This window comes from Oncorhynchus keta, chromosome 9 (genome assembly GCF_023373465.1).
Source record: "Oncorhynchus keta strain PuntledgeMale-10-30-2019 chromosome 9, Oket_V2, whole genome shotgun sequence".
Classification (NCBI taxonomy): Eukaryota; Metazoa; Chordata; class Actinopteri; order Salmoniformes; family Salmonidae; genus Oncorhynchus; species Oncorhynchus keta.
This window is the reverse complement of record NC_068429.1, coordinates 6,729,363-6,747,790: the sequence shown is the minus strand read 5'-3', so window position 1 is coordinate 6,747,790 and position 18,428 is coordinate 6,729,363. Positions and strand designations below refer to the sequence as shown.

The following is an 18,428-nucleotide window of genomic DNA, read 5'->3' as shown; positions in this document are numbered from 1 at the left end:
GATGGCCTAGCCACGCAGAGAGGGGGAGTCCAGCAGATGGCCTAGCCACGCAGAGAGGGGGAGTCCAGCAGATGGCCTAGCCACGCAGAGAGGGGGAGTCCAGCAGATGGCCTAGCCACGCAGAGAGGGGGAGTCCAGCAGATGGCCTAGCCACGCAGAGAGGGGGAGTCCAGCAGATGGCCTAGCCACGCAGAGAGGGGGAGTCCAGCAGATGGCCTAGCCACGCAGAGAGGGGGAGTCCAGCAGATGGCCTAGCCACGCAGAGAGGGGGAGTCCAGCAGATGGCCTAGCCACGCAGAGAGGGGGGAGTCCAGCAGATGGCCTAGCCACGCAGAGAGGGGGGAGTCCAGCAGATGGCCTAGCCACGCAGAGAGGGGGGAGTCCAGCAGATGGCCTAGCCACGCAGAGAGGGGGGAGTCCAGCAGATGGCCTAGCCACGCAGAGAGGGGGGAGTCCAGCAGATGGCCTAGCCACGCAGAGAGGGGGGAGTCCAGCAGATGGCCTAGCCACGCAGAGAGGGGGAGTCCAGCAGATGGCCTAGCCACGCAGAGAGGGGGGAGTCCAGCAGATGGCCTAGCCACGCAGAGAGGGGGGAGTCCAGCAGATGGCCTAGCCACGCAGAGAGGGGGGAGTCCAGCAGATGGCCTAGCCACGCAGAGAGGGGGGAGTCCAGCAGATGGCTTAGCCACGCAGAGAGGGTGGAGTCCAGCAGATGGCCTAGCCACGCAGAGAGGGGGGAGTCCAGCAGATGGCCTAGCCACGCAGAGAGGGGGGGGGAGTCCAGCAGATGGCCTAGCCACGCAGAGAGGGGGAGTCCAGCAGATAGCCTAGCCACGCAGAGAGAGGGAGTCCAGCAGATAGCCTAGCCACGCAGAGAGGGGGAGTCCAGCAGATGGCCTAGCCACGCAGAGAGGGGGAGTCCAGCAGGATAGCCACGCAGAGAGAGAGGGGGAGTCCAGCAGATGGCCTAGCCACGCAGAGAGGGGGAGTCCAGTAGGATAGCCACGCAGAGAGAGAGGGGGAGTCCAGCAGATGGCCTAGCCACGCAGAGAGGGGGGGAGTCCAGCAGATAGCCTAGCCACGCAGAGAGGGGGGAGTCCAGCAGATGACCTAGCCACGCAGAGAGGGGGGAGTCCAGCAGATAGCCTAGCCACGCAGAGAGGGGGGAGTCCAGCAGATGGCCTAGCCACGCAGAGAGGGGGGAGTCCAGCAGATAGCCTAGCCACGGAGAGAGAGGCACAGCCTATTTGCCGATTTAACAAATATTGACACGTGTTGTGTTATACGGTGTGGAGGAAGACAATCTCCCTCTTTGTCTCTTCTTCTCTCCCTCTCTCTGTTTTACACACGGGTCAGTTTATAGAGGTCCTGGGAGTAATTAGTTGTGAACCAGCCCCTTGTCACTTCATTCCCCTGTGGAGTTTCAGTTGGACCCGTCATGGGTTGGATTGGACTATAGATTATCAGGCACTTGATAAGCAGCCTTTAGACAACATGCTGTGTCCCACATGGCTCCCTCATCCCTATATAGTGCACTACTTTTGACTGTGTTGTCTGTGTTGCCGGCGGGATCTTCCAATCGGTCTGTCGTCACCTGCCTGTTCTCATGAGAGCACTAATTGGAGCCATTGACACACACACACTTTCACCTGACTGAGCACAGTGAAGCTGCCAAGCGTGGACTAATGTGAGAAATGTGTTAGCTCACTAGGGGTGGGCTCCCGAGTGGCACAGCGGTCTAAGGTACTGCATCTACAGTCCCTGGTTCGATTCCAGGCTGTATTACATCCAATTGGGAGTCCTGTGGCCCAGCGTCGCCCGGGGTCGGCCGTCATTGTTCTTAACTGACTTGCCTAGTTAAATTAAAAGAATATAGGCTACCACTCTACTCCCCTACAAATCATCCCCCCCAGACCGCCATACTGCTACAGTACAGAACCAGACAGTAGCAGGAGGAATCATCCCTCCAGACCACCCTCTGCTACAGTACAGAACCAGACAGTAGCAGGAGGAATCATCCCTCCAGACCACCATACTGCTACAGAACCAGACAGTAGCAGGAGGAATCATCCCTCCAGACCACCATACTGCTACAGTACAGAACCAGACAGTAGCAGGAGTAATCATCCCTCCAGACCACCATACTGCTACAGTACAGAACCAGACAGTAGCAGGAGGAATCATCCCTCCAGACCACCATACTGCTACAGAACCAGACAGTAGCAGGAGGAATCATCCCTCCAGACCACCATACTGCTACAGAACCAGACAGTAGCAGGAGGAATCATCCCTCCAGACCACCATACTGCTACAGTACAGAACCAGACCGTAGCAGGAGGAATCATCCCTCCAGACCACCATACTGCTACAGAACCAGACAGTAGCAGGAGGAATCATCCCTCCAGACCACCATACTGCGACAGTATAGAACCAGACCGTAGCAGGAGGAATCATCCCTCCAGACCACCATACTGCTACAGAACCAGACAGTAGCAGGAGGAATCATCCCTCCAGACCACCATACTGCTACAGTACAGAACCAGACAGTAGCAGGAGGAATCATCCCTCCAGACCACCATACTGTGACAGTATAGAACCAGACCGTAGCAGGAGGAATCATCCCTCCAGACCACCATACTGCTACAGAACCAGACAGTAGCAGGAGGAATCATCCCTCCAGACCACCATACTGCTACAGTACAGAACCAGACAGTAGCAGGAGGAATCATCCCTCCAGACCGCCATACTGCTACAGTACAGAACCAGACAGTAGCAGGAGGAATCATCCCTCCAGACCACCATACTGCTACAGAACCAGATAGTAGCAGGAGGAATCATCCCTCCAGACCACCATACTGCTACAGAACCAGACAGTAGCAGGAGGAATCATCCCCTCCAGACCACCATACTGCTACAGTACAGAACCAGACAGTAGCAGGAGGAATCATCCCTCCAGACCACCATACTGCGACAGTATAGAACCAGACAGTAGCACGAGGAATCATCCCTCCAGACCACCCTCTGCTACAGTACAGAACCAGACAGTAGCAGGAGGAATCATCCCTCCAGACCACCATACTGCTACAGAACCAGACAGTAGCAGGAGTAATCGTCCCTCCAGACCACCATACTGCTACAGTACAGAACCAGACAGTAGCAGGAGGAATCATCCCTCCAGACCACCATACTGCTACAGAACCAGACAGTAGCAGGAGGAATCATCCCTCCAGACCACCATACTGCTACAGTACAGAACCAGACAGTAGCAGGAGGAATCGTCCCTCCAGACCACCATACTGCTACAGAACCAGACAGTATCAGGAGGAATCATCCCTCCAGACCACCATACTGCTACAGAACCAGACAGTAGCAGGAGGAATCATCCCTCCAGACCACCATACTGCTACAGAACCAGACAGTAGCAGGAAGAATCGTCCCTCCAGACCACCATACTGCTACAGTACAGAACCAGACAGTAGCAGGAGGAATCGTCCCTCCAGACCACCATACTGCTACAGTACAGAACCAGACAGTACCAGACCAGACAGTAGCAGGAATAACCTCTTTTCACTGTCTGGCAAATGTGTCTCTCTCTGGTTTACTTTGCGTATGGAAATCTGAAATGCTTTCCTGGCACCGTTCATGGTAACTGTTGAAATATGATCAGAGTTTTCCTATTAATGACTTAGATTCTTGTGGATGTGATTTTTCAGTGTGAAACTGAACCATGTTTTACCTCTTGAGATTGTGTGTGTGTGTGTGTGTGTGTGTGTGTGTGTGTGTGTGTGTGTGTGTGTGTGTGTGTGTGTGTGTGTGTGTGTGTGTGTGTGTGTGTGTGTGTGTTGCTGTAACGAAGCCATTCTCAGTAAATAGATAGTGTGAATATTGTTTCACAGTGTCACGAACTCTACCAGCTTTGCCCTGTTTCTCAATATGTACTCAGTTTGTTCTGTAAATAAGTAAGGCGTGACTTTAGCTTTAAAGATCTGGGATTTGGCTTGATATTGAAACGGCATCAAGGCTGTTAACTGTTGTGACACTGACTAAATGTTTTATTTTAAGTGCGGAGAGGAGAGGAGAGGAGAGGAGAGGAGAGGAGAGGAGAGGAGAGGAGAGGAGGATCTACAATAGCTTGCAAGCCCGTCTCTTTTTAGTAATCCGGCTAACAGATGTAACACCGCCATAAGAAATGGACAAACACTTTGTCAATATGTGAAAAATGAGAGCTGAAAAATGATAAATTGTCAAGCATGTCTGGGGGTATTGACTGGTCTGCAGCAAGCCGACCCGCCAGCTCGGCCTGGCCTCAGAGTGTATTTTTGTTCTCAATAACGTCGAGCCATGCAGTGATTGCTTACAATGCAATGCTCTCTTACTGATGAACTCCCTTTGTGCAGTGTTAACACCCGGCTGTAACAACAGACTCAACTTACAGAAATGTCATTTAAAAAAAATGTTTTGTTTTGAGGTCGATTGCTGGGGCCTCTCTGTGATCTGATTGCTGGGGCCTCTCTGTGATCTGATTGCTGGGGCCTCTCTGTGATCTGATTGCTGGGGCCTCTCGGTGATCTGATTGCTGGGGCCTCTCTGTGATCTGATTGCTGGGGCCTCTCGGTGATCTGATTGCTGGGGCCTCTCGGTGATCTGATTGCTGGGGCCTCTCTGTGATCTGATTGCTGGGGCCTCTCGGTGATCTGATTGCTGGGGCCTCTCTGTGATCTGATTGCTGGGGCCTCTCGGTGATCTGATTGCTGGGGCCTCTCGGTGATCTGATTGCTGGGGCCTCTCGGTGATCTGATTGCTGGGGCCTCTCGGTGATCTGATTGCTGGGGCCTCTCTGTGATCTGATTGCTGGGGCCTCTCTGTGATCTGATTGCTGGGGCTCTCTGTGATCTGATTGCTGGGGCCTCTCTGTGATCTGATTGCTGGGGCCTCTCTGTGATCTGATTGCTGGGGCCTCTCTGTGATCTGATTGCTGGGGCCTCTCGGTGATCTGATTGCTGGGGCCTCTCTGTGATCTGATTGCTGGGGCCTCTCGGTGATCTGATTGCTGGGGCCTCTCGGTGATCTGATTGCTGGGGCCTCTCGGTGATCTGATTGCTGGGGCCTCTCTGTGATCTGATTGCTGGGGCCTCTCTGTGATCTGATTGCTGGGGCCTCTCTGTGATCTGATTGCTGGGGCCTCTCTGTGATCTGATTGCTGGGGCCTCTCTGTGATCTGATTGCTGGGGCCTCTCTGTGATCTGATTGCTGGGGCCTCTCTGTGATCTGATTGCTGGGGCCTCTCTGTGATCTGATTGCTGGGGCCTCTCGGTGATCTGATTGCTGGGGCCTCTCGGTGATCTGATTGCTGGGGCCTCTCGGTGATCTGATTGCTGGGACGACCCACGGCTGAATCTAGTTGATGATCCCTGGCCTGTGTGTGTGTGTGTACAGGGATGCTCTCTCTCCCTGCGTCCCCCTAACCCTTCCTCTCCCCTCCCCTCTCCTTCCTGTCTCCTCCCCTTCCTGTCTCTCTCCATGCCATACCTTTCATCTCCTCCACTACCAACCAAGCTGACCAGCCATGCTTAGGTACATACTGTGTACACACACACACACACACACACACACACACACACTACCAGCATGCTACATGCCGCTACAATACACTGGTCTTCTAATAGCCTTATTTCAAAATGGACCCACTGCTCAGGATGGAAGCTTTACATGGAGGAGGAGAGGAAATGTAGGTTATAGATGAGAGGATCAAAGCACACAGTGATATTGATTGTTGCTATGGTTTTACTTCCCAACCAATCAGAGAAATGTCCAAAAAAAATATAAGGCGTCAGCTGTGTTTGTGTGGCAGGGTGTGTTTGTGTGGCAGGGTGTGGTTGTGTGGCAGGGTGTGTTTGTGTGGCAGGGTGTGTTTGTGTGGCAGGGTGTGTTTGTGTGGCAGGGTGTGTTTGTGTGGCAGGGTGTGTTTGTGTGGCAGGGTGTGTTTGTGTGGCAGGGTGTGTTTGTGTGGCAGGGTGTGTTTGTGTGGCAGGGTGTGTTTGTGTGGCAGGGTGTGTTTGTGTGGCAGGGTGTGTTTGTGTGGCAGGGTGTGTTTGTGTGGCAGGGTGTGTTTGTGTGGCAGGGTGTGTTTGTGTGGCAGGGTGTGTTTGTGTGGCAGGGTGTGTTTGTGTGGCAGGGTGTGTTGTGTGGCAGGGTGTGGCGTTGTGTGGCAGGGTGTGGTTGTGTTGCAGGGTGTGGCAGGGTGTGGTTGTGTGGCAGTGTGTGTTGTGTGACAGGGTGTGGTTGTGTGACAGGGTGTGGTTGTGTGACAGGGTGTGGTTGTGTGACAGGGTGTGGTTGTGTGGCAGGGTGTGGTTGTGTGGCTTTGTGTGGCAGGGTGTGGCGTTGTGTGGCAGGGTGTGGCGTTGTGTGGCAGGGTGTGGTTGTGTGGCGTTGTGTGGCAGGGTGTGGTTGTGTGGCAGGGTGTGGTTGTGTGGCGTTGTGTGGCAGGGTGTGGTTGTGTGGCAGGGTGTGGTTGTGTGGCAGGGTGTGGTTGTGTGGCAGGGTGTGGTTGTGTGGCAGGGTGTGGTTGTGTGGCAGGGTGTGGTTGTGTGGCAAGATGTTGCGGTGTTAGAGATAATCCAGGACTAGATTTGAGAAACCGTTGTAGGGAAGGAAGGATGTAGAGAAATTACATTCATATTAGGGTCCTTTGAGATTAATGGATAGGTAGGTAGGATGTAAATATGGTGGTGTCTATATGGGTAGGTAGGATGTAAATATGGTGGTGTCTATATGGGTAGGTAGGATGTAAATATGGTGGTGTCTATATGGGTGGGTAGGATGTAAATATGGTGGTGTCTATATGGGTAGGTAGGATGTAAATATGGTGGTGTCTATATGGGTAGGTAGGATGTAAATATGGTGGTGTCTATATGGGTTGGTAGGATGTAAATATGGTGGTGTCTATATGGGTAGGTAGGATGTAAATATGGTGGTGTCTATATGGGTTGGTAGGATGTAAATATGGTGGTGTCTATATGGGTAGGTAGGATGTAAATATGGTGGTGTCTATATGGGTGGGTAGGATGTAAATATGGTGGTGTCTATATGGGTAGGTAGGATGTAAATATGGTGGTGTCTATATGGGTAGGTAGGATGTAAATATGGTGGTGTCTATATGGGTAGGTAGGATGTAAATATGGTGGTGTCTATATGGGTAGGTAGGATGTAAATATGGTGGTGTCTATATGGGTAGGTAGGATGTAAATATGGTGGTGTCTATATGGGTAGGTAGGATGTAAATATGGTGGTGTCTATATGGGTGGGTAGGATGTAAATATGGTGGTGTCTATATGGGTGGGTAGGATGTAAATATGGTGGTGTCTATATGGGTAGGTAGGATGTAAATATGGTGGTGTCTATATGGGTAGGTAGGATGTAAATATGGTGGTGTCTATATGGATAGGTAGGATGTAAATATGGTGGTGTCTATATGGGTAGGTAGGATGTAAATATGGTGGTGTCTATATGGGTGGGTAGGATGTAAATATGGTGGTGTCTATATGGGTGGGTAGGATGTAAATATGGTGGTGTCTATATGGGTGGGTAGGATGTAAATATGGTGGTGTCTATATGGGTGGGTAGGATGTAAATATGGTGGTGTCTATATGGGTAGGTAGGATGTAAATATGGTGGTGTCTATATGGGTGGGTAGGATGTAAATATGGTGGTGTCTATATGGGTAGGTAGGATGTAAATATGGTGGTGTCTATATGGGTGGGTAGGATGTAAATATGGTGGTGTCTATATGGGTAGGTAGGATGTAAATATGGTGGTGTCTATATGGGTGGGTAGGATGTAAATATGGTGGTGTCTATATGGGTGGGTAGGATGTAAATATGGTGGTGTCTATATGGTTTATGTTTGTTCCAACTGGTTTGGAATGTAAACGGGTGAAAGATTTGGCTTTCCCCCCTGCCTGTCTGTCTGGTCCGCCCTGCCTGTCTGTCTGTCTGGTCCCCCTGCCTGTCTGTCTGTCTGGTCCCCCCTGCCTGTCTGTCTGTCTGGTCCCCCCTGCCTGGCTGTCTGTCTGGTCCCCCCTGCCTGTCTGTCTGTCTGGTCCCCCCTGCCTGTCTGTCTGTCTGGTCCCCCCTGCCTGTCTGTCTGTCTGGTCCCCCCTGCCTGGCTGTCTGTCTGGTCCCCCCTGGCTGGCTGTCTGTCTGGTCCCCCCTGGCTGGCTGTCTGTCTGGTCCCCCCTGGCTGGCTGTCTGTCTGGTCCCCCTGGCTGGCTGTCTGTCTGGTCCCCCCTGGCTGGCTGTCTGTCTGGTCCCCCCTGGCTGGCTGTCTGTCTGGTCCCCCTGGCTGGCTGTCTGTCTGGTCCCCCTGGCTGGCTGTCTGTCTGGTCCCTCCTGGCTGTCTGTCTGGTCCCTCCTGGCTGTCTGTCTGGTCCCTCCTGGCTGTCTGTCTGGTCCCTCCTGGCTGTCTGGTCTTTTGAGACGTCTGTCTGAGGGATTTGAGTGTCACATCCATTCCTCTTCTCTCCTCTCTCATCCCTTTTCCTCTCCAACTCTCCTCCCTTCTGCTCTCTCCTCCCATCTCCTCTTCTCTCCTCTCTCATCCCTTTTCCTCTCCAACTCTCCTCCCTTCTCCTCTCTCCTCCCTTCTCCTTTCTCCTCCCTTCTGCTCTCTCCTCCCATCTCCTCTTCTCTCCTCTCTCATCCCTTTTCCTCTCCAACTCTCCTCCCTTCTCCTCTCTCCTCCCTTCTCCTTTCTCCTCCCTTCTGCTCTCTCCTCCCATCTCCTCTTCTCTCCTCTCTCATCCCTTTTCCTCTCCAACTCTCCTCCCTTCTCCTTTCTCCTCCCTTCTGCTCTCTCCTCCCATCTCCTCTCCTCTATTCTCTCCTCTCTCCTCTTCTCCTCTCTCCTCTTCTCTCCTCTTCTCCTCTCTCCTCTTCTCCTCTTCTCTCTTCTCCTCTTCTCTCTTCTCTCCTCCTCCTCTTCACTCTTATCATCTCCCTTCTCCTCTCTTATCCTCTTCTCCATCCCCTTCTCTCCTCTCTTCTCCTCTCCCTTTTATTCTCCTCTCCCTTCTCTCTCCCCCTTCTTTTCTCTCTCTGTCATCTCCTCTGAGGGAGCTCGTTTCTCCTTCACATCTGACGAGGAAAAGAGAAAGCAGAGAGAAAGAAGGGCTGTGTGTGTGTGTGTGTGTGTGTGTGTGTGAGAGAAAGAGAGAGGTAAAGGCCATCAGCTTCGAGTCTGACTGCAAAGCCTCCCGCGCATCTCCTCGCACCTCCTCTGCTCCCCAGCCCCCCCCCCTCTCCCCTGTGCTTCCCCATGTCTCGCTGTGTCTCCCCACTTACTCTCCACGTCTCCTCCTCTTTCATCTCTAATCCGTAAAGCTTTGCACGTTTATTTCTCCTCCTCTCGTTCCCACACTCCTCAGCCTGCCCCTTCAAACTGAACCAACCCCCTCCTCCTCCCTCCCTCCCTACTGTCCACATCAGATTAACTCTCAGATGATGCGTGTTCTCTTGATCACCACCACGTTGTTCTTCAGTAGTATTTTAATTAGTTGAACGAGGGTATTCCACTTGTGACTTTACGACCGTTCTCATACTCTCTAGTACTGTGGTTCCCAACCTTTTTTCGGTTACTGCAGCACCAACTGAATTTTTCTCTACCCAGAGTCCCCCCTCATGAGACTTCTCAAGTACCCCCCCAGGGATCCGAGTACCCCCTCATGAGACTTCTCGAGTACCCCCTCATGAGACTTCTCGAGTACCCCCTCATGAGACTTCTCGAGTACCCCCTCATGAGACTTCTCGAGTACCCCCTCATGAGACTTCTCGATTACCCCCTCATGAGACTTCTCGATTACCCCCTCATGAGACTTCTCGAGTACCCCCTCATGAGACTTCTCGAGTACCCCCTCATGAGACTTCTCGAGTACCCCCTCATGAGACTTCCCGAGTACCCCCTCATGAGACTTCTCGAGTACCCCCTCATGAGACCTATCGAGTACCCCCAAGGATCCGAGACCCCCCCAAAAAAAAAAAAAAAACTGTCACACAGCTCAGTGGCTTCTGGGAAATCCCTAGTGGTCACTCATGTCCTCTATGGCCATCCCTCCTTCCATCCTTCCTCCACTCCTCTATCACACCACCCATCCTCTCTGTTCTGTCCATCCATCTGTCATGTGCTCAATTATGGAGTCCCTCCCGAGTGGCGCAGTGGTCTAAGGCACTGCATCACAGTGCCACTAGAGAATCTGGGTTCGAGTCCAGGCTCTGTCACAGCCGGCCGCGACCGGGAGGTCCATGGGGCGGCGCATAATTGGACCAGTGTCGTCCGGGTTAGGGGAGGGTTTGGCCGGCAGGGATGTTCTTGTCCCATCGCGCACTAGCATTTCTACACTGAGATTGTTTTGTTCTGTAGCTCTACATGTATCTACGTTTTGTAGGCATACTGTAGCTCTACATGTATCTACGTTTTGTTGGCATACTGTAGCTCTACATGTATCTACGTTTTGTAGGCATACTGTAGCTCTACATGTATCTACGTTTTGTTGGCATACTGTAGCTCTTACGCACTTCTAGTGCTGAGTGATTAACCAACATTTATTTTTCATTAAATTTAATAATCTTAGTCCAATTACGTGAATTCCATTTAGTTCTGTTTTTTTTGTGAGCCCAACGTGCTATTTCTCTAGAGAGAAATCAACTCCATGTGGAACACTGGGCTGAAGGGAGTTGTAGTTTTCATTAAACAAATATTCAACCTAGTTCAGCGCAAAAAATGTGCTAATTAACTACAATGACCATTAATCCATTGCCTTACAACAGGCCTACAAGCCCTCAGTCCAGCCTCTCTCAGCTTATTACGGACAGTCTGAGCACTGATGGAGGGATTGTGCGTTCCTGGTGTAACTCGGGCTGTTGTTATTGCCATCCTGTACCTGTCCCACAGGTGTGGTGTTTGGATGTACCGATCCTGTGCAGGTGTTGTTACACGTGATCTGCCACTGCGAGGATGATCAGCTGTCCGTCCTGTCTCCTTGTAGCGCTGTATTAGGCGTCTCACAGTACGTACATTGCAATTTATTGGCCTGGCCACATCTACAGTCCTCATGTCTCCTTGCAGCATGCCTAAGGCACGATCACGCAGATGAGCAGGGACCCTGGGCATCTTTCTTTTGGTGTTTTTCAGAGTCAGTAGAAAGGCCTCTTTAGTGTCCTAAGTTTTCATAACTGTGACCTTTAATTGCCTACTGTCTGAAAGCTGTTAGTGTCTTAATGCCTGTCACATTAGACCAGGTTCATTAGACCAGGTTCCTCTCCTAGCCTATCACATTAGACCAGGTTCCTCTCCTAGCCTGTCACATTAGACCAGGTTCCTCTCCCAGCCTGTCACATTAGACCAGGTTCCTCTCCCAGCCTGTCACATTAGACCAGGTTCCTCTCCCTCTCCTAGCCTGTCACATTAGACCAGGTTCCTCTCCCAGCCTGTCACATTAGACCAGGTTCCTCTCCCTCTCCAAGCCTGTCACATTAGACCAGGTTCCTCTCCCTCTCCCAGCATGTCACATTAGACCAGGTTCCTCTCCCAGCCTGTCACATTAGACCAGGTTCCTCTCCCTCTCCTAGCCTGTCACATTAGACCAGGTTCCTCTCCCTCCCCAAGCCTGTCACATTAGACCAGGTCCCTCTCCCTCTCCTAGTCTGTTCCTCTCCCAGCCTGTCACATTAGACCAGGTTCCTCTCCCTCTCCTAGCCTGTCACATTAGACCAGGTTCCTCTCCCTCTCCAAGCCTGTCACATTAGACCAGGTTCCTCTCCCTCTCCCAGCCTGTCACATTAGACCAGGTTCCTCTCCCAGCCTGTCACATTAGACCAGGTTCCTCTCCCTCTCCTAGCCTGTCACATTAGACCAGGTTCCTCTCCCTCTCCAAGCCTGTCACATTAGACCAGGTTCCTCTCCCTCTCCCTCTCCCAGCCTGTCACATTAGACCAGGTTCCTCTCCCTCTCCTAGCCTGTCACATTAGACCAGGTTCCTCTCCCAGCCTGTCACATTAGACCAGGTTCCTCTCCCTCTCCAAGCCTGTCACATTAGACCAGGTTCCTCTCCCTCTCCCAGCATGTCACATTAGACCAGGTTCCTCTCCCAGCCTGTCACATTAGACCAGGTTCCTCTCCCTCTCCTAGCCTGTCACATTAGACCAGGTTCCTCTCCCTCCCCAAGCCTGTCACATTAGACCAGGTCCCTCTCCCTCTCCTAGTCTGTTCCTCTCCCAGCCTGTCACATTAGACCAGGTTCCTCTCCCTCTCCTAGCCTGTCACATTAGACCAGGTTCCTCTCCCTCTCAAGCCTGTCACATTAGACCAGGTTCCTCTCCCTCTCCCAGCCTGTCACATTAGACCAGGTTCCTCTCCCAGCCTGTCACATTAGACCAGGTTCCTCTCCCCCAGCCTGTCACATTAGACCAGGTTCCTCTCCCTCTCCAAGCCTGTCACATTAGACCAGGTTCCTCTCCCTCTCCCAGCCTGTCACATTAGACCAGGTTCCTCTCCCAGCCTGTCACATTAGACCAGGTTCCTCTCCCTCTCCTAGCCTGTCACATTAGACCAGGTTCCTCTCCCTCTCCAAGCCTGTCACATTAGACCAGGTTCCTCTCCCTCTCCCAGCCTGTCACATTAGACCAGGTTCCTCTCCCAGCCTGTCACATTAGACCAGGTTCCTCTCCCAGCCTGTCACATTAGACCAGGTTCCTCTCCCAGCCTGTCACATTAGACCAGGTTCCTCTCCCAGCCTGTCACATTAGACCAGGTTCCTCTCCCTCTCCAAGCTTGTCACATTAGACCAGGTTCCTCTCCCTCTCCCAGCCTGTCACATTAGACCAGGTTCCTCTCCCTCTCCTAGCCTGTCACATTAGACCAGGTTCCTCTCCCTCTCCCAGCCTGTCACATTAGACCAGGTGCCTCTCCCTCTCCCAGCCTGTCACATTAGACCAGGTTCCTCTCCCAGCCTGTCACATTAGACCAGGTTCCTCTCCCAGCCTGTCACATTAGACCAGGTTCCTCTCCCAGCCTGTCACATTAGACCAGGTTCCTCTCCCTCTCCTAGCCTGTCACATTAGACCAGGTTCCTCTCCCTCTCCAAGCCTGTCACATTAGACCAGGTTCCTCTCCCTCTCCAAGCCTGTCACATTAGACCAGGTTCCTCTCCTAGCCTGTCACATTAGACCAGGTTCCTCTCCCAGCCTGTCACATTAGACCAGGTTCCTCTCCCAGCCTGTCACATTAGACCAGGTTCCTCTCCCTCTCCAAGCCTGTCACATTAGACCAGGTTCCTCTCCCTCTCCAAGCCTGTCACATTAGACCAGGTTCCTCTCCCTCTCCCAGCCTGTCACATTAGACCAGGTTCCTCTCCCAGCCTGTCACATTAGACCAGGTTCCTCTCCCAGCCTGTCACATTAGACCAGGTTCCTCTCCCAGCCTGTCACATTAGACCAGGTTCCTCTCCCAGCCTGTCACATTAGACCAGGTTCCTCTCCCAGCCTGTCACATTAGACCAGGTTCCTCTCCCAGCCTGTCACATTAGACCAGGTCCCTCTCCCAGCCTGTCACATTAGACCAGGTTCCTCTCCCTCTCCAAGCCTGTCACATTAGACCAGGTTCCGCTCCCTCTCTGCATCTGTAGGTGTCAGTTGATGAAGGATAGAGGACTGTCAAATCAGACTGGGGTCCTTTCTGCATCAGCCGGCCAGAGAGGGTTAGAGGTCAACCTGCCATCACCTCTGATGTCATTAAGGACTCATGATTGGTTTAGCTGAAATGCTACCCTCTCCTTCTAATCTAATAGAAAGCCCTGATAGGAGAAGCTCAGGGAGGTCATTTAGTGCAATTTAACCTGAATGGATGATCTTCCTGCTGAAGATGACAGTCCAGTAGACATGGACATATAGATGCTTAGCTACATCACATACAAACGCTTGATAGTGTATTACTTATTGTTCAGAACAGTATGATTTTATTGTGCTGCATAGATTATATCCTATAATTCAACACTTGTGTTTGTTATGCATTTATAAATTGTGTGGAGTTTCAATGGTCAATGGCTGAGTATTCTGATCAATGACTCCTCATGTAATATATACACAGGGAATAGAGATGGGAGGAGGGTTCTCAGGGGATAGACTGAGGAGAGGAAGAGGAGGGTTCACAGAGGATAGACTGAGAGGAAGAGGAGGGTTCACATAGGATAGACTGAGAGGAAGAGGAGGGTTCTCAGGGGATAGACTGAGGAGAGGAAGAGGAGGGTTCACAGAGGATAGACTGAGAGGAAGAGGAGGGTTCACAGAGGATAGACTGAGAGGAAGAGGAGGGTTCTCAGGGGATAGACTGAGGAGAGGAAGAGGAGGGTTCACAGAGGATAGACTGAGAGGAAGAGGAGGGTTCACAGAGGATAGACTGAGAGGAAGAGGAGGGTTCTCAGGGGATAGACTGAGGAGAGGAAGAGGAGGGTTCACAGAGGATAGACTGAGAGGAAGAGGAGGGTTCTCAGGGGATAGACTGAGGAGAGGAAGAGGGTTCACAGGGGATAGACTGAGGAGAGGAAGAGGAGGGTTCACAGAGGATAGACTGAGAGGAAGAGGAGGGTTCTCAGGGGATAGACTGAGGAGAGGAAGAGGGTTCACAGGGGATAGACTGAGGAGAGGAAGAGGGTTCACAGGGGATAGACTGAGGAGAGGAAGAGGGTTCACAGGGGATAGACTGAGGAGAGGAAGAGGGTTCACAGGGGATAGACTGAGGAGAGGAAGAGGGTTCACAGAGGATAGACTGAGGAGAGGAAGAGGAGGGTTCACAGAGGATAGACAGAGGAAGAGGAGGGTTCTCAGGGGATAGACTGAGGAGAGGAAGAGGAGGGTTCTCAAGGGATAGACTGAGGAGAGGAAGAGGGTTCACAGGGGATAGACTGAGGAGAGGAAGGGGAGGGTTCACAGAGGATAGACTGAGAGGAAGAGGAGGGTTCTCAGGGGATAGACTGAGGAGAGGAAGAGGAGGGTTCTCAAGGGATAGACTGAGGAGAGGAAGAGGAGGGTTCACAGAGGATAGACTGAGGAGAGGAAGAGGAGGGTTCACAGGGGATAGACTGAGGAGAGAAAGAGGAGGGTTCACAGAGGATAGACTGAGGAGAGGAAGAGGAGGGTTCTCAGGGGATAGACTGAGGGGAGGAAGAGGAGGGTTCACAGGGCTTGGTGTCCTTGGTCCCTGTGCCTTTGTCTCTGAGAGCTGTGACATCACAGTTCAGAGTTCATCGCCCTTGCCACAGCCTGTCCACTCTGCCCCTCCCCCTTTAGCAACCCCTCCCTCCCCTCACCCTTTTTTTTTTCTCTTGTGGCTCTTTCTCCATCTTCTCTCCTCCATCCATTTCCCCCTTTCACTCCATCTTGTCTCTCTTCACTCGGAGGCAGAGGAGAGAGAGAGGAGGGGGCAGAGGGGGAGGAGGAGGAGGCCAGAGGAGAGGAGGCCAGAGGAGAGGAGGCCAGAGGAAGGAGGCCAGAGGAGAGGGGGGAGGGGGGGAGAGAGAGGGAGAGGGGGAGGAGAGGAGGCCAGAGGAGAGGAGGCCAGAGGAGAGGAGGCCAGAGGAGAGGAGGCCAGAGGAGAGGAGGCCAGAGGAGAGGAGGCCAGAGGAGAGGGGGAGGGGGAGAGGAGAGGGAGAGGGGGGAGGAGAGGAGGCCAGAGGAGAGGAGGCCAGAGGAGAGGGGGAGGGGGGAGAGGAGAGGGGAGAGGGGGAGGAGAGGAGGCCAGAGGGAGAGGAGGCCAGAGGGAGAGGAGGTCAGAGGGAGGAGGCCAGAGGGAGAGGGGGGAGGGGGGGAGAGGAGAGAGGAGAGGGAGAGGGGGAGGAGAGGAGGCCAGAGGAGAGGAGGCCAGAGGAGAGGGGGGGGGGGGGAGGAGAGGGGGAGGGGGAGAGGAGGCCAGAGGAGAGGGGGGGAGAGGAGGCCAGAGGAGAGGAGGAGGAGGGGGGGCGGGGGCAGGCAGGCCAGAGGAGAGGAGGAGGGAGGGGGGCAGGCCGGAGGAGAGGAGGCCAGAGGAGAGGGGGGGGAGGAGAGGAGGCCAGAGGAGAAGGGGGGAGGCCAGAGGAGCGGAGGCCAGAGGAGCGGAGGCCAGAGGAGAGGGGGAGGAGAGGGGAGGTGGTGGGGAGAGGAGGCCAGGGGGTGAGGAGAGGAGGCCAGAGGAGAGGGGGGGAGGAGCGGAGGCCAGAGGAGCGGAGGCCAGAGGAGCGGAGGCCAGAGGAGCGGAGGCCAGAGGAGCGGAGGCCAGAGGAGCGGAGGCCAGAGGAGCGGAGGCCAGAGGAGAGGGGGGGAGGAGAGGGGAGGTGGTGGGGAGAGGAGGCCAGGGGGGGGTGAGGAGAGGAGGCCAGAGGAGAGGGGGGGAGGAGAGGAGGCCAGGAGGCCAGAGGAGAGGAGGCCAGAGGAGAGGAGGCCAGAGGAGAGGAGGCCAGAGGAGAGGGGGGGAGGAGAGGAGGCCAGAGGAGAGGGAGGGAGGGGAGGAGAGGTGGTGGGGGGAGAGGAGGCCAGAGCGGGGGGCAGTTGTCTGAACACATGGAGTCTGAAACCGAGCTCCTTTCCATTTGGCTCAGTGTTTATCTTGTTTTGAAACCTGCAGCTCTCATCATCCCTCTGTTCTTCTGCCAACCCTCTTCTATTTCTTCCCTCCCTCTTTCTTTCTCTGTAATTGCACTCAGATCACCAGGTTAAAGGTCACAGTGGACAGTGGAGCAATCTTCAGGAAGGAGAGGAGAGAGGGGGAGGAGTAGGGTAGATCAAGCTGAAGAGATGCATAACCCTGGGGGAGGGGGCAGAGGGAGCGAGAGGTAGAGGGGAGAGAGGGGCCAATCGTGTAGAGAGAGTGAAAAAAAGGGAAAGAGAAATAAGATGGATGGTGGGATAGAGGGGCCAATCTGTCAGAGAGCTGTCTCTGTGAGCGGTCACGTGGAGGGTTCACCTCTGACCTCTGGCCACACGCTCTGTCTTCCCTGTGGAGAACCTGCCCTGTGGGGGGGAGAGGAGAACCTGCCCTGTGGGGAGGGGAGGAGAACCTGCCCTGTGGGGGGAGGGGAGGAGAACCTGCCCTGTGGGGGAGGAGAGGAGAACCTGCCCTGTGGGGAGAGGAGAGGAGAACCTGCCCTGTGGGGGGAGGAGAGGAGAGGAGAACCTGCCCTGTGGGGGGAGGAGAGGAGAACCTGCCCTGTGGGGGGAGGAGAGGAGAACCTGCCCTGTGGGGGGAGGAGAGGAGAACCTGCCCTGTGGGGGGAGGAGAGGAGAACCTGCCCTGTGGGGAGAGGAGATTTCATGTTCCGGTCCTCCAGCTGTGAGGGGGTGAACATCCCAGAGGATGACACTGGTCTTTCTCTTCCCCTCTCTCCCCCCTCCACCTGTCCCACGGTTGGATGGGCTGGCCAGTGACATGTGGGGGGTGGGTGATGTGTTCTGGGAGGAGGTGTGTGTGTGTTGCTCTGTCCGAACCCCAGCAGGGTTTATGGGTGTGCGTCACTAAGACAAAGAGTTGTCCTTGAGGACCTGGGCTCGTCCTGTAAATCCCTGAGTTAATAAAAGACCAGAATAAAAGGGAAATATACCCCCCTTTCATCTCACACTCACCTTGACTGTCTGCTCTGAGGCTCTGAGGCTGTGTCACTCTGTGTTGACAAGGCCAATGTCAGACCAACCCCACCCTCTGTGAAGGTGCTCAGAGTATTCTGTAGAAAATGGAATTAGGAAGAAGATATTAGAGGTGACCATGGACAATTTAATTTACAACACAGTGGTCTGTAGTGTAGTGGTCTGTAGTGTAGTGGTCTGTAGTGTAGTGGTCTGTAGTGTAGTGGTCTGTAGTGTAGTGGTCTGTAGTGTAGTGGCCTGTAGTGTAGTGGCCTGTAGTGTAGTGGAGGAGTGGGCTGTAGTGTAGTGGCCTGTAGTGTAGTGGAGGAGTGGTCTGTAGTGTAGTGGCCTGTAGTGTAGTGGAGGAGTGGTCTGTAGTGTAGTGGCCTGTAGTGTAGTGGCCTGTAGTCCTCCTAATCCATTCAGTACCCCCTCCCTCCTCCATCATCTCCCCCTCCATCCTCCTAATCCATTCAGTACCCCCTCCCTCCTACATCACCTCCATCCTCCTCCTCCATTCAGTTCCTCCTCCCTCCTCCTCCATCACCCCCCCCCCCCATCTTCCTAATCCATTCAGTACCCCCTCCCTCCTCCTACATCACCTCCATCCTCCTCCTCCATTCAGTTCCTCCTCCCTCCTCCTCCATCACCCCCCATCTTCCTAATCCATTCAGTACCCCCTCCCTCCTCCTACATCACCTCCATCCTCCTCCTCCATTCAGTTCCTCCTCCCTCCTCCATCATCTCCCCCCTCCATCATCTCCCCCCTCCATCCTCCTAATCCAT

At 53.6% G+C, this 18,428-nt stretch overlaps 1 protein-coding gene and 1 long non-coding RNA gene across 53 annotated transcripts in view; both read left to right on the top strand.

The window, feature by feature from the left end:
* Positions 1–18,428, top strand: part of LOC118373116 (WD repeat-containing protein 7) — a 401,772-nt gene that overhangs the window by 179,401 nt on the left and 203,943 nt on the right. The gene's annotated exons all lie outside the window — the stretch shown is intronic.
* LOC127931681 (uncharacterized) lies at positions 10,626–14,114 on the top strand. Of its 3 annotated transcripts, none has more exons than XR_008142367.1 (4): positions 10,626–12,328; positions 12,466–12,805; positions 12,991–13,083; positions 13,399–14,114. It is a non-coding gene; the product is annotated as an uncharacterized LOC127931681 (long non-coding RNA). The 3 variants fall into 3 exon arrangements; XR_008142366.1 differs by having other exon boundaries at positions 13,226–14,114; XR_008142368.1 differs by lacking the exon at positions 12,991–13,083.